Raw genomic sequence first — 14,824 nt, forward strand, 5'->3', positions numbered from 1 at the left:
TGCAGAGGCAGAGACAACCGTGGTGTCTTGAAGGAACAGCAAGACCAGCGTAAGAGGGGAGGTGGGGGGGTGGGGGGGAGGGGGGCAGTGAGGGGGGTGAGGTGGGCGGGGGGCTGGGGGCTGGGGGCTGGGTCATGCAGGACTCCAGTGCAGGCGAGGAGTCTGGATTGTATTTTATTTTGGGGGAGGGTTCTCATCAGGAACGTGACATGATCTAATTCACAATCTCGGTCATAATCACTTTGGTTTGTTAGTGGAGAAAGGACTGCAGGAGGCAGGGGTGGAAGCCGGGAGACCAGAGAGTGGGGGCCCAGTGATGGGGCCGTGGACCAGGGAAGAAGGTGGTCAGATTTGGGTGTATTTTGCGGGATCACAGACAGGTCTTACGGAGGGATAAGATGTGGGGGTGCAGGAGGAACCAGGGCCCACTCCCGGGGAGACAGGACCTGTTCTTGGCATTGGTGCAGCACTTGTGATTCTGGGGATCACAGAAGGGGCCTTGGCTGCAACCAGGGGCCAGTGACTTAAGAGGCAAGAGCAATAGTGTGTGCCAAGCTCGGCGGGGGGCCGGGGGGGGAGGGCTTTCAAGGAGATTGCAAATGCTCCTTCCATGCTCGCTAAAATGCACCATCCCTCTCTCCCCAGAGGAAAAGGCAGCAGCTCAGGGTTTTTTCTCTCATGAGCGGGGCTGAATTAATCTGCCAGTGCTAAGCAACATACTGGTAGGGGGTCTTTCTGCTGCTGTGTCAGGCGGGGATGTGGCCAAGTATTTCTCCCAAAGGTCTACAGATGGGGGAGCTCTTGGGAAGGGCTGCTAGGCAGGAGGGAAGACACGAGTTCCTGGCGTTGGCAGCATTCCCTCTGATCCTTAGAGACCTCCATGTTGTTCACCAGAGCTGGTGAGCCCCGGCCAGAGGGGGTCATCAGCATTGGCATGTCCCAGAAGCTCCAAGCAAGACGACCCACCCCTAGAGGGGACATGCAAGGTACAGACCTATCACACAGCTCCTGCGCTTGTCACAAAGAGACCAGCTGGCCATTTCTTTAGATTTGTTTTTTTTCTGTTGTTTTTTCCCCCCTTCAGGAGGGTTTATCTGGCTGGGACTTACGTATTCTCTGTCTTATCTGCAGGGGGGTCTGGGCGCATGTCCTCTTCTGAACACTCCATGCCTCTTTGGAGAGCAGTCCCCAGGGAGAAATAAATAGTGCTCCCATGCTGGTGGCCAGGAGGGGGCTTTGCTTCTGATTATAGTGTGAAGAGAGCTGGCCTCCTTTGGAGCTTCTCAGGTTTCCACCCAGAACTCATCTGCTTTGTAGATGAGTGCGGAATTTTTGTTCTGGCCCAGGTGCGGAAAATGGAGTTCTTTCTCTCATTTCCTATGACAAGACCACCGTTGATCCCTAAAGGTTTCTTTCTCAGTTTTTTGTTATTTTTTCTCTTTATCCACATAGGCCATGCCCCTCCCCTCACAGGCAGCCCTTCTATCCTATTTAATGGACATCTCTTTTGTTTGTATATGCACCTTCAAAATATGGACTTTTAACTTATATAAATGGTATGTTCTATAAATCTTCCTGTTGCTCATTTTTTTTTACTCACCACCGTGTTTTTAAGATCCTTCCACATTACAAAACGTACATCTAGTCCTTTGCTTCCAATTGTTGTTATAGTCCCAGCCATAAATACCCCCACATTTAGTCCCAGCCATAAATACCCCCATTCTCTTAGCCTGTTAGCTTCCTTCCAGTTACCTGGACTATATTGGGACTTTCTTGCACTAACCAGCTGGGATTCAGAACACAGAGACTTATTTTAATAAAGATTTAATAGTCATCGGGGAGGTGTGGGGAGAGGCTTCACTGTTTAGCTGTTGATTGTTTGCTCAACAAACACTGAGCACCCACTCATGATGCCCTATGGGTAAAGAGAAGGAGGCAGTGGTCACATTGGTGGGGTTTGGAGCCCCGGCACAGATATGAGTTTGAATCAGACTCTGATACCCACTGGCTGTGTGACCTTGGGCAAAGTGACTTTGCCCCTCTGAGCCTCAGTTTCTTCTTCTGTAAAATGAGGAGAATGATAGTATTCATTTGATGAGTTTGTTGAAAGTGAAGTGAGAGGCTGCATGTCATTGCTTTGTGTGATAAAACTTTTTTGGCACCCTGTGAGGAGGGTTGGATAGATGTTTATATCCCCTCCATGTTCTGATGTTCTGCTAGATCTACCGTGTGTGTGTGTGTTTGTGTGTGTGTGTGTGTGTGTGTGTGTGTGTGTGTGTGTGTGTTGGGGAGCGGTTTCCTAGCTGAGGCCGAGACAGTGGCCACCCTGTTGAGTAGTTCTTTTCCCATCTATGTGGAGAGCCCCTGGTCCTGTTCCAGAGTCAGCCACACGAGCCGCCTCTGTGGGTCCCCAGGCCCAGGGTTTCTACTCTAACACTGACGTGGCCTCTGGAAATGGACTGGTGGCAGCAGAAAGGCTCCTGTTGGTCCTGAACATGGTCAGAGGGTAAAACACTGTAGAAACTGGTAGTGGGAGTCTTCAAGTGGCCAGAGAGCCCCCCGCTGGCAAGGACCCCCCCAAGGCCCTGGGACTGAACAGACTCCAGCTCTGGAAAATTCTTCCTCTGGTTGTCATGGCAGTGGGTGTAGGATGGGAACCTTCATCCCCATGGGGCACCAAAAGGCTGAGATTTTGGGTTGACAGACTGTAGGGTGGCCTCAAGTCTCTATGCAGGGTGGTCTCTGATGCCCTGGGGTGGGACAGGGGGGCTCCCTACCTATTTATAGCATTTCATCATCCTCTTGCTAAGAAGACCCCTGAGCTAAGAGTATCTAGCTGGGTTCGAATCCTGGCCGTACCATATAGTGGTTATGTCCCAGAGCTGCACTTTGATATGGGAGCAAACGAATTGGATCCTGTCCACCAAGTCACAGAGCAGTGACAGGGGGCTTGACCTTGGGCTTTGCACTTACCTAAGTGCAGACCAGAACTCTGAGGCTATAGAGGACAGAGAGGTCTCAGTTCCCCAAATTCACACTGCTGGTCAAGGGGAGATTCAGGGACTCCAACCCAGATCCTTTGGACACCAAAGTCAAAGACAGAATTTTCGTAGCGAGGAAATGAACCTCCCAGGGACTCATTCTGCTCTGTAAAATGAGATAATCAATCACCACTTATTGTTCGGAGTTGTTGTGACGATCTAGCAGCTTAGAATTTCTTTCTTTAATAGGTAGCTCTGCAGAAATGGACTCTGTAGTCTTCAGATCCTCCTGGCTCGGATCTGGGGTCTTAAGCATGAATGTTACTCCGATGAAGGGCGGGAGGGCACGGATCGGTAGGAGGCCATAGCTCAGCGATTAGAGGTACAGCCGCCACCCCAGAGCTCCTTGCAATTCGAGCTGTGCAACTTGCCAGCCTGTGCCCTTGGGCAAGTTATTTGGTCTCTCTGGCCTCAGTTTACTCCCCTGTGAGATGGGAATAATAATGGTGCCTCCCTCACAGGGGCGCTGTGAGGACTCTATGACGTCATACATACATGAAGCACCCGGAATAGCGCCCAGGACGTGGTACGTTGACGGCATAAACCTCAGCTGCTTATGATTACATAGAACTTTTTTTTTAAGTTACTTCTAGAGTCAATGTTTTTTTACCATAGCCTCCCAAAAAGGAGGGTTAGAATTATGAATTCCATTTACAGATGAAGGAAGTAAGCCCCTTGGAGGTAAACTGATTTCCTGGGGATGACAATGGCCAAATCACAGAGCTCCAAAGCATAGCAGGTCCACCAGACCAATGACAAAGCATAAATCTGACAAAAAGTGACAAAATGACAGTCCCAGAGGCTGGAGAAAAGCAAACAGTGAATTCGGTGGCCTCAGGATCCTTCCCGATGGGCGCCAGCAGCTAGAACTGTAGTACCTCCAGCGCTCAGGGACCCGCACAAAACGTTTTGCCAGACGTAAGTAATAATCTATTGGGAACTGGAATCAAGAAAACAAAAATCTCCTAGGGATGTAGATGAAATGATTGAATGTCCATGTATACATAGTACATACTTCATTAATTGTATGACACATACTTAAGATAACATTTTATATAAAATAATCGATTAATTGATTTTTCCTCCTGCTGATATATATTTAGAAAATAACTAGCGAACCAGAAAAGTAAGGAAAGTTTTATAACTTTAACAAAACTCATCTACTGCAGATAATTTTTGTTGAAGAATAGGAAAAGGAAGAGACACCATTTGGAGTTGCCTGGTGGTTGAAAAGTTGAGAAAGAATTTACTTGAACTATTTTGCTATGCAAAATAAATTGAGAGAATGAGGGGCGCTTGACAGTGTGAAAAACATCTTGGATAGAAGACGCTTTCTGAGGAATCTTTGGTTGGGAAGATCCTTACCTTCTATTTGTTCACTTATAGCATTTGCCAGGCACTGTGCTCAGTGCTGGAATATAGTAGAAAATGATTTCGATTTGGTCCTTTCTCTCAAGGAGGTAGACATAAATCAGTAATCATGCATGCGGATCTTATATATATATATATAAAATTAAAACCTGAGTGTTCTGAAGAGGTCTATGAGAGAGCATCGCAAGGAAATCTGGGAGGGCTTCCCTGAGGAAGTGACATTGGACCTGAGAGCTGAATAGGAGTTAATTGAGTAAAGCAAAGAGAAAAGAACAGTTATGGCAGTGAGAACAGCACGTGGAAAGGCCCTGAGGTAGCATTCAAGGCTCTGAATGAAAGCCAGCATGATCGGAGCACAAGCTTGGGGGGGAGCCCAGTGTGAGATGAGGCTGGTGGTACCTGCAGGGCTATGTGTGGCAACTTGTCTTTATTCTGAGAGAGGTTTGGAGAGAAACTCTGTTTTCAAAAGCGGATGACCTGATCTGATCCGTTTTGTAAAGTTAGCTGCGGCACAGGATTCACATCCAGGGGAGGACGTGGAGCGATTTGACAAATACTCTTGAACTGATGCACAGAGAGCATGTGTGTATGGGCCCAGCCCCCTGTGCCCTAGCCTCTTTACAGCACCAACCCCCTGGAAGGGGGGAGGGCAGTGCAACCCCAACCAGGGAGAGATTTTGTTCTGCGGTGAATGGTGAATCGTGGTGTGGGGCTCCTCCCTGAAAATCTGGAGAGGGGGGTAGGGATAGTTTCTAGTCCACCTGGGTTGAAATCCCAGCCCTGCTGCCCTGGGACTCTGAGCAAGTTACTAAATCTCCCTGTACCTCAGTTTCCTCATCTGGAAAATGGGGCTAGCAATAACATCGACCTCACTGGATTTTCTTGGGGATTTAATGATTCCATATATATCATCTTTGCTTGGACCGGCATGGCACATGAGAGAGGCTCAATAAACCTTAGTTATTACCATCTTCATGGCGATGATCACGGTGATGACAATGAAATCTCAGAGCTCAACATTCTAGAAGGGGTTCTCCTAATCCATTTCACCCTCTGTCCCCTGCCTCACCTTCTGTAGCCCTTTCCTCAAACATCACCTTCTCAGAGAGGCCTTTTCCAGATCATCTTATTTAAGATTGCACCCCCGTGCCAGAATCCTAGGTCTTCCTTGTGTGCTCATTTCTCCCTAGCACTTAGCACCATGTGACACATGATCTTACTACATTATTTATTTTGTTCGTGGTCTGTCTCCCTAGTAGAATGCCAGCTCCCACAGAACAGGAACATTTGACTCTTTTATTTACCACTGTCCACTCAGTGCGCTGTATCCCACAGCATCCAGCACCTAGTAGGTGCTCAGTAAGTATTTGTTGGATAAATGAACGCTAACTGTGCCTCTCTAATATTCGTGCTCTTGTTCAAAACCTGACCCGCTCCCCAGGCTGCTCTAACTCACCTTGGTGGTTCATTGAACAGCAAAAGCAGCAGTACGGAAAAAAAAAAAAAATCCCCAAGGCCTAGAAGGGGTGGGGGATGGACAGGGAAGGTGTTGAGGCACCGGAGATTTTGGTGCTGGGGGAAAAAGTGAAAAGTCTTTTATAAAACCAGCTCAGCAGCCTGATCTTTTTAACCTGATTAATCACATTAAGACTTAGTCAATATCCACATTCCCTCAGCCCTGGCCACAGCAGCTGGTGGAAGCAGACTTATTCAATATTTAAGAAGACCTGCATTGCAGGCGAAGGGTTTGGGCCGCGTGTGGAAGAACAAGCAGCAAATGCTCAGGGACAGTCTCTTAAGTGGTGGATTGTTTTTTAAAAGGAGAGAAACAAGAGAAGGAGAGGCCCCAAAGCCTTCAGCCTCCCCCTGGCCTTCCCAGATTTCTGATGACATTGACCAGCACACCCCAGAGTTATTTGCTCTGACTCAGGGCGAGAGAGTGTTACCTGCAGAAAGGAGACTGGCAACCAGGAAGCTTGGTCTCGTGGGTCCCCTTTTTCTTATTTATTTATTTATTTATTTTTTAAAGATTTTTTAAAATTTATTTATTTGACAGAGAGAGACACAGTGAGAGAGGGAACACAAGCAGGGGGAGTGAGAGAGGGAGAAGCAGGCTCCCCGCTGAGCAGGGAGCCCGATGTGGGGCTCGATCCCAGGACCTGGGGATCATGACCTGAGCCAAAGGCAGACGCTTAACCGACTGAGCCACCCAGGCACCCCGGTCACCTTTTTGTAGCATTGGCATAAAGTGATGGCTTTCAGAGTGTGGTCCCCAGACCAGCAGCATCAACATCACCTGGAACTTACTAGAAATGCGAACTCTCGGGCTCTGTCTCAGACCTCCTGAAACAGAAACCCTGGGGCGGGCAGGGGGGACATCAGTCTGTTTTCACGAGCCCTCCACGGGACTGATGCATGACCAAGTATAAGATGCCCAGGCAGGAGGGACGGGGGCCTGAAGAGGGTGTGGAGCGGGGCCCATGGTTCTAAGCTGGTGGGTCTCCATCCTGGCTGCACATTATAATCTTGCCAGGAAGACTTCCAAAAAGTGTGATGGGAATAGTCACCACGACGAGTTTCTTCTTTAGGTGGTTTGCTTGGGATCCTGGAATTAGCATTTTTGTTTGTTTTTGGTTTGCATATATTTTGCATATTCTACTTTATTTTAATTCCCGTATGCTGGAATTAGCACTTTTTATAGCCCCCTAGTCCCTCATGCTTGGGCTCACCACCTGAGAATTTTAAAGAGCACCAGAGCGCATCAGTTTGGAGATTACTGCACCTGGGAGAGGACAGGTGGCCATGAGGCGCTGAAGGTGGGGAAAGAGAGAGGAGAAGTGTATTAAGTTCAAACCTTACAGGCTGTGCTTGGCAACCAGGACTTCATGCTAGAATTGTCTTTTTTTTTTTTTTTTCCTGAAACGAGAGCTCCCACTTCCTGAGCATTTAGTGTGGACCAGCACCGTGCTGGGAACTCTGCATGCCTCATTTCATCCACCAGCCCTGAGAAGAAGGAATATTTGTAAGCCCCATTTTCCAGACAAGGGAAATGAGGTACAGAGAGGCCAGGGAACGTGCCCAAGGTCCCAGGCTAGCAAGGGACCAAGCCAGGATGGCAGCAGTGAAGTGTCTGACTTTAACCACTTCCTGTCTCATGGGTCCCTACACTGAACACAGGTTGGCTTCCTAGGAAGGGTGATTATTGAGGAGAGGTCCTGAGGATGTCTCCAGAAGCACCAGGTGAAGAGGCTATTGGAGAGGCTGAGTCTCGTGTCGCTTCCTCCTCCTCGTGCCTCTAGATTCAGACCGTAGTTTCAGTTCTGCCAGAAGAACTTGCTTTTCCAGGAGCCTGGTTTTCCACCCAAGGCTTCCGCATCCCCAGGTCCCACGAAGGCTTGTGAGGGACACTTTTGTGTTCTTTCTTGCTTTTCATACGGCAGCTTGGCCATTCAAAACCAGACCAAAAACTCGCAGATAGCTGCCAAGCCTCCACTCATGTTTCAGAGAGAAATGACCTTCATGCTTTCTTTCTTTCCTCAAGTTTCTTTTCTCAAAGAGAGCTAAGACTCAGGGTCAAGGGGACTCACTCTTCACTTGCCCTCCGCTTTGAAAGATGAGGACCTTCGTACTCCCTCAGATCAGGCCTCAGTCAGTGACCCGGTTTATGGCAGAAACTGAGCTGCAGCCTGGTGTGAGAGGAACCACGGGCAGCCGCCCCCAGCTCACTGCAAACCTTGTTCCCCTCGGTGCCCACGCCGTGGGCGCTAGAGATGGCAAAGACACTTAGAAACCCATTTGCTCCCAGCCCTGCTTCATTATCCGATCAGACTCCAGAAAAGCCATGTGCTGGACAATTCCTGTAAGTTTTCCGTCCCTGGCGAATCCCCAAACCAATGTGTTCACTCCTGGCTGGTTTCCATCCTCCCAGCTCACCTCGTTCTGCTCCAGAAAGGTGAACGGTTGGAGGAACGGGGTTTGAAATGCACCTTGGACGTCTCGGGGGAGAAGTTGGCCAGGAAACAAGCCATAATGACAGTACTCTGTAGGTCCCTGGCGCTTTTCCTCCCAAATTGCCTCTTTACATCAATTATCTCATTATCTACACCTTGCCTCAACCACACTCTGAGAAAAATAAAACAGAAAACAGACCAAACTACTAAACGTTTGCCCCACTAAATAGTCCTCATTGTAAAAGGGAAAGTGGAAAGGTAGGAGCACTTGTTGACTAGTATTATATATATATAAACATCTGCGTATCCTAAGATATATAGCATATTACACATTATGCATATAGTATACTTTCTACTTTATATATACACACATATATATGTATGAGAGAGAGAGAGAGAGAGAGAGAGAGAATTGATTCTCATTATTTGGAGTAGTTACATTCTGCAAAGTCACCATGATCACTGAATTAGCAAATACTGAATCATTGCTCCTAAGGGAAAATAACGGGGTTAGGTCCCTGCAAGCCTCTCCTCACACTTCATCAACCGATCCATACATATCCTTTGTTTTATGTGTGTTTCTGCTTAAAGACGCCTTATTCAATACATGTCTTCGTCTGTTCAGGCCATGGTAACAAATTACCTTAGACTGGATGGTTTATAAACTACAGAAATTTCTTTCTCATAGTTCTGGAGGCTGGAGGTCCGAGGTCAGGCTGCCAACAGGGTCGGGTTCTGATGAGGATCCTCTTCTGGCCTGAGGACTGCTGACTTGTCTTTGTGTCTTTGCGTGGCAGAGACAAGAAAACTCTCTCGTGACTCTTAGATGGGCACCCTTAGATGGGTCCCATCACGAGGGCCCCGCTCCCGTGACTTCAGTTAACCCTGATCACCTCCCATGGCCCCACCTGCTAATACCATCCCACTGTGGGGGTAGAGTCCCAACACATGAATTTTGAGGGGACACAAACATTCAGTCCGTAACAGTATACAGTATTGTTGATTCATTAACATTGAACTCACGACCAATGGCACATGGCACATGAACTTATCAGACACATGTAGTTTCTCTTTAAGGCACATCACAGGCTTCTTGCACTTAGGAACACCAGAGAGCACCTCGGCGCTATGCTCAGGGGCCATTTTAAACAGTGAAATCACCGTTTTATCATCGTCATTTTATTGTTTGCAATAAAAATGCAAACAACGTGGCATTAAATGAGACTTTGAAAAAGAGACTTGTCTGCAGTATGAGAGCTGAAGGCAGAGTTGCCAGTGGACTTTAGCAGCTAACATGCATGTTGGGTGACTCAGTTTTTTTCTGGCTGTTCTGTGTGTGTGTGCACACGTGCACATGCCAAATGACCATGAAGGTGCTACAAGTATTGCTTTGGGGGCTACAAATAAAAGTTAGTGAGTAGGCAAATTCACAAATATGGAATCTGCAAATAATGGGAATTGGTTCTGAGTGTGCGTGTGTGTGTATCAATCAGGATTACATTGATTGTAAACCTCACTCAGGCTAGTTCAAGTGATACAAAGGGACATTTATTGGCTAATGTGCTAGAAGAGTCCACAACACGGCTGAAGCATGACTGTATCCAGTGGCTCAAAAATAGCATTAGTGGGGTGCCTGGGTGGCTCAGTTGTTAAGCGTCTGCCTTCCGCTCAGGTCATGATCCCAGAGTCCTGGGATCGAGCCCCACATCGGGCTCCCTGCTCAGCGGGGAGCCTGCTTCTCCCTCTCCCACTCCCCCTGCTTGTGTTCCCTCTCTCGCTGTGTCTCTCTCTTGTCAAATAAATAAAATCTTTAAAAAAATAGCATTAGGTTGGAGTTCCAATTCTCTAGCTCTGCTTTCTTCTGGGCTGGCCTCTCTCTCAGGTGGGCTTTCTCCACCTGGGAGAACCCCACCAATGTCCTTAGAATGCAGAAACTCAGGGCTTAGCTTTCCACAGTTCACAGAAATCATTCTCCACAAGATTGACAGCTCCGTGGGGGGCTGAGGAGCAGACATGTGTTCCTCCTTTCTGTGGTACCAACACTCCAGTTTTCTTTTAGGAGCTACCCTTTCCATATCTCAGTGCATGGCACTCTGATGGGGACCTCAGCTCTGCTCGGGTCATATTCCCATTGGCCAAAGAAAGCTACATGCTAAGTCCAGAGTGAGTGTGGAAGGAATTACCCAAGGTGGAAGGCATGTTTGTTGAGGGACATTAATTTAACAATCTCCTCTGCTGCTCCAGTACAAACTGGACCATGGCCTGTGTTTATATTTTTGCTGTTGGCGTCATATACTTTTGAGAGCTCATGTCAGTCCCTGGAAATCTGGAGGCTGAGAGGCCCCTAATGCAATAAAATACTTCACCTACTAGAGCGAGTACCTTTGAAAAGAAGAGAAACTAAATCAGCTTCAGATGTAGGGTTTTTTTTAGAGATTTTATTGATTTATTTGAGAGAGAGAATGAGCAGGGGGAGGGGCAGAGAGAGGGAGACAAGTAGGCTCCTCACTGCGCAGGGAGCCCGATGTGGGTCCTCGATCCCAGGACCCCGAGATCATGACCTGAGCGAAGGCAGATGCTTAACCGATTGAGCCACCCAGGTGCCCCCAGATGTAGTTTGAATATGATGTCTTTTCAGAAAGTCTTCAAGTCAAAGGATGGACAGTGACTTATCGGATGCACCTTAAAGGAATTGTGTGTGTGTGTGTGTGTGTGTGTGTGTGTGTGTGTGTGTGTGTGTGTGTGTAGCGTAGTGTATACAAAAATGGACTCTGACATCTGGGGTTTGGACACGGACTCTGCCATCTGTTTAGCTGGAGACTTTGGGCCAATACCTAACCTCTCCTTGCCTCTGTTTCCTGGTATAAAATGGGGCTAAAGACTGAGTTGAGGATTGAGATAGATAACCACATGTGTAGAACACTTAGTGCTGTAACAGAATAAATGTTCTCGGCTGATTTAGGGGCTCAATGAAGGGGGATGGGCAGGAGGAAGAAGATGGCGGTGAGTATTTAGAGTCGAACTGTGCTTGACTCCCAGCCTTATTACTTACTGGCTCTGGTTCAATCTTGGGGAAAGCCAGTTAACCCTTATAAACCCCAGTTTTCCCATTTGTGAGAAGGACTCTGGTATCTCTTGGCAAGCATGACATGAGCCCGTTGTAAGTGAATCACATAGTGTGGCCCCTGGCACCTGATAGACAATAAATGCCATTGCAGGTGTTACCAGCAGCCTTTATGCCCCAGAAGTGTGACCAGGGAAGCTTGCCTCTCCTTATTCAGTGCCAACCATGTGCCAGACACTGTTCTAAGTGCTTGAAACGTATTAACTCATTTAATCTTTCAATGTCCCCCACCCCGAGGGAGGTGCTATTCTCACTGTTATTGTCCTCTCTGGTTTTCATGTGAGGGAAGTGAGGCACAGAGAGGTTAAGTGACTGTCCTAACACACAGATAGGAAAAGGCAGAGCTGGGATTTGAACCCTGGCAGCTCGGCCCCTCTCAACCTCCGTACTTCTCTGCCTTCAGTGATGAGGATCTCATGCCTGCCTGCCCCCGTGATCGTGAAGACCAAGGGCTTTGTAAATCGCAGGGAGCTCCATCTATACTTGATGTTCTGATGGCTATTTCCATGGGGACATGGGGAGAGAGAGAGAGACAGGAACTTTGTGGTTCATTCATGTCCTCCAGCCAACACCAACCGAGATTCCTTTTTCTGTTACTTTCTCCCACCTGGCACCAGGAGGGTCTGGGCAGGGCAGGGGGTGGAGGGAGGCAGGTCTTCAAGATCTACTATTATGGCAATGAAGAGAAGCTTTCTGTTCTTTTCAAAGTGGTCTCAGATTTCTTAGCATCCACACCCCAGGGAAGTGGCCATGGCCACACTGTTTGAGGCAAGAAGTGTCCTTCCTGGCTGGAGACTCTGGAACTCGTGTTATTTTTCAGGTGGCGGAGTTTCTGGAAGAACACCTGGGTAACACCTGTGCCAGCACTGGGCCAGGTAGTCTTTACTACTCTGTTTTCTGCTCCCACCTCTCACCAGCCCTAGGAAATAGGTGCTGTCACAGCACCCATTTTATAGATGAGGAGATTGAGGCTCTAAGAAGTTAAATAGTTTGCCCAGACTTACCCAGCTTGGATTTAGCTAGCAGTTGGACCCAGGTCCATGTGACTCCAAAGCCTGAGCTCTTTTTTTTTTTTTTTTTCAAAGCCTGAGCTCTTGATGGAAAATTCTGTCATGAAATTTGTACCATGGGTGAAAATGAGGGTGATGTGTGTGTGCATGTGTGTGTTCTCGCCAAGGCGAGAAAACAAGTAGGAGCCCTTTCTGGGGTCCTGATTGCCTCTGCTTCACAAGGATGAAGTGGAAATAAGCATTTTCCCAGGACAGGGAGGATCTGAGGCCAGAGTACTTAATCTTTCTGTCTTAAGACACTGGCTCTGCCTGCTTGATAAGAGAGTCAGACCAAGTCAGGGAGTTAGTGCAAGGAGGTGACTGGACCAGGAGGAGTCCATGAGCTTGAGCTGTTCCTTTCCAAATGCAGAAAGGAGAGGCCATTTCAGAAACGCATGTCACCCTCTTTACAGCAGCCCCAACAAGTAGTTTTGCTGTTTGCATTGGATTACTTCCAGTGATGGAATCTCCTCACCTCTCAAAGCAGCATACCCTCCTTTGATACCTCTGATGGTGAGAAAGCCATTCTTGACCTAAGCCCGTCTCCCTCACTGTACCTCCCACCGCTTGGTCTGTCCAGGCAGCTGTGTTATAAGAGTGGTGGTCCAGAGAGGTGGTTTTTAAATTAAATTAAATTTAATTTAATTTAATTTATTTATTTGACAGAGAGAGAGAGAGGAGAGAACAGAGAACAGCAGGGGAAGCGGGAGAGGGAGAAGCAGGTTCCCCGCGGAGCAGGGAGCCGAATCTGGGGCTTGATCCCAGGACTCTGGGATCATGACCTGAGCCAAAGGCAGACACTTAACCGACTGAGCCACCCAGTTGCCCCCAGAGTAGTGGTTAAGAGTGTTGGCATTGAAGGGAGACACACCGGGGCCTATAAGCTGGCTGGCCCCACCGTTCCTGGCTGGTGACCTTGGGCAAGTTAATACACCCCTCTGAGCCTCAGGAATAGGAGTAATGTCAGAGCCTACCTCACAGGATGGCGTTGAAAATGAAAGGAGGTTGTACTTGGAAATTGCCCAATTGAAGGCTGGTGCTCTTAATTTCTATGCCATCCCACCTTTGCTAAGGACAGACCCTCAGGGTGGGATAGTGAGCTGGTCATAAGCACAGGCTCTGGAGCCACACTGCTGGGATTCTAAATGTGTCCCCATCATTTACTAGCTGTGTGACCTGGGAGAAGTTACTGAACCTCTCTGTGCTCCAGGTGCCTCACCTGTGAAGAGGAATAATCATCGTTCATTGGCTCATTGTGAGGATTAGGTGAGCTAAGTAACCTCGAGCAGTGCCTGGCATGTCGCAGGCACCGGGAAACTGGATGCACGCCTAGAGGACTAAATGAGGAGAGTTTAATGAAGAGACATTTACAGTCACGTGAGCAATCCAGCAGGTCTTGGATGCTCCATGGCCCAGCACCCAACGGAGGGAGCCATCAGCCTCTCTAGGCCTGGAGGGGCACAAGGGAACACTTGGGGACCCAGAAGAGAAAGAGTTATATGGAGAGGTCCTCCTGACAGGAGCTGTGACCCCCAACAGCCAGCCCACGGTGACCAGCAGGAGGGGGCCAGAGGATACATGCCTTAGCCTCTCTCTTCCCACCCTCCAGTCTTCTGCTGGTGCCTCCCATTGGACAAACCCAGCCAGGAGCCAGAGGGCAAGAGAACCACCAATACCAGCCACACAGGACATTCTCTCCCAGGGCACAGAGCCGGGTGGAGCGTGAATGCCTCTGGAGGAGTGGATGGAAAATATCCAGCAAAGCTGTTTTTATTATTGGGTCAGACCCTACAATGCTGCCACTAGCCACCATATTTGCCGTACGAGAACAGCAAATTAATATGCTGAGCCCGATATGGTATTATTTGCATCAGTGGTCAATGGAGGAGGGTGGTGAGAAGGCTCATTTATAGAAGACCCAGGTCTGCGCCCTTGGATATTGCACCTGCTACCAATGTGACCTTGACAAAGTGGGGCCTCAGTTTCCTCATCTGTAAAAAGGGAATGCTATGTCTCTCATCTGTGGTTGTGAAAAGGCTCTTCGGATGTGAGGATGAGGCCCGCTGCCTTTTTTTTTTTTTAAGGGATAAATGCCCCTCGCTGCTCTGTTTTGTCCCCTCTACCGCGGTAGAGGATGGGGCAGGATGGTGCTTGTGATCTCTGTGGTGTGATGAGCTTTAGAGCCGCAGATAAGTCTGTTCCAGCCGGGTTTTGATCAGGATGAGTTTCACTGCAACTTGGGCCTGAGTGGCAGCCAGAGGCCATTAAGCTAAGTGACTTGTTTTAATA

The 14,824-nt window shown here is 48.4% G+C and overlaps 1 protein-coding gene across 8 annotated transcripts in view; it reads left to right on the forward strand.

The window, feature by feature from the left end:
* RPH3A (rabphilin 3A) overlaps positions 1 to 14,824 on the forward strand; it is a 268,394-nt gene that overhangs the window by 174,680 nt on the left and 78,890 nt on the right. Inside the window, exon 1 of one of the 8 annotated variants that reach the window (XM_027575146.1) lies at positions 13,746 to 13,801. The exons of the other annotated variants lie outside the window; for them this stretch is intronic. The gene's annotated coding sequence lies outside the window, so the exon portion shown is untranslated. Of the gene's footprint in view, positions 1 to 13,745; positions 13,802 to 14,824 lie in introns of those variants that run through there. 8 annotated transcript variants of the gene reach the window in all.

The sequence above is a fragment of the Zalophus californianus genome, chromosome 14 (genome assembly GCF_009762305.2).
Source record: "Zalophus californianus isolate mZalCal1 chromosome 14, mZalCal1.pri.v2, whole genome shotgun sequence".
In the NCBI taxonomy this organism is placed as follows: Eukaryota; Metazoa; Chordata; class Mammalia; order Carnivora; family Otariidae; genus Zalophus; species Zalophus californianus.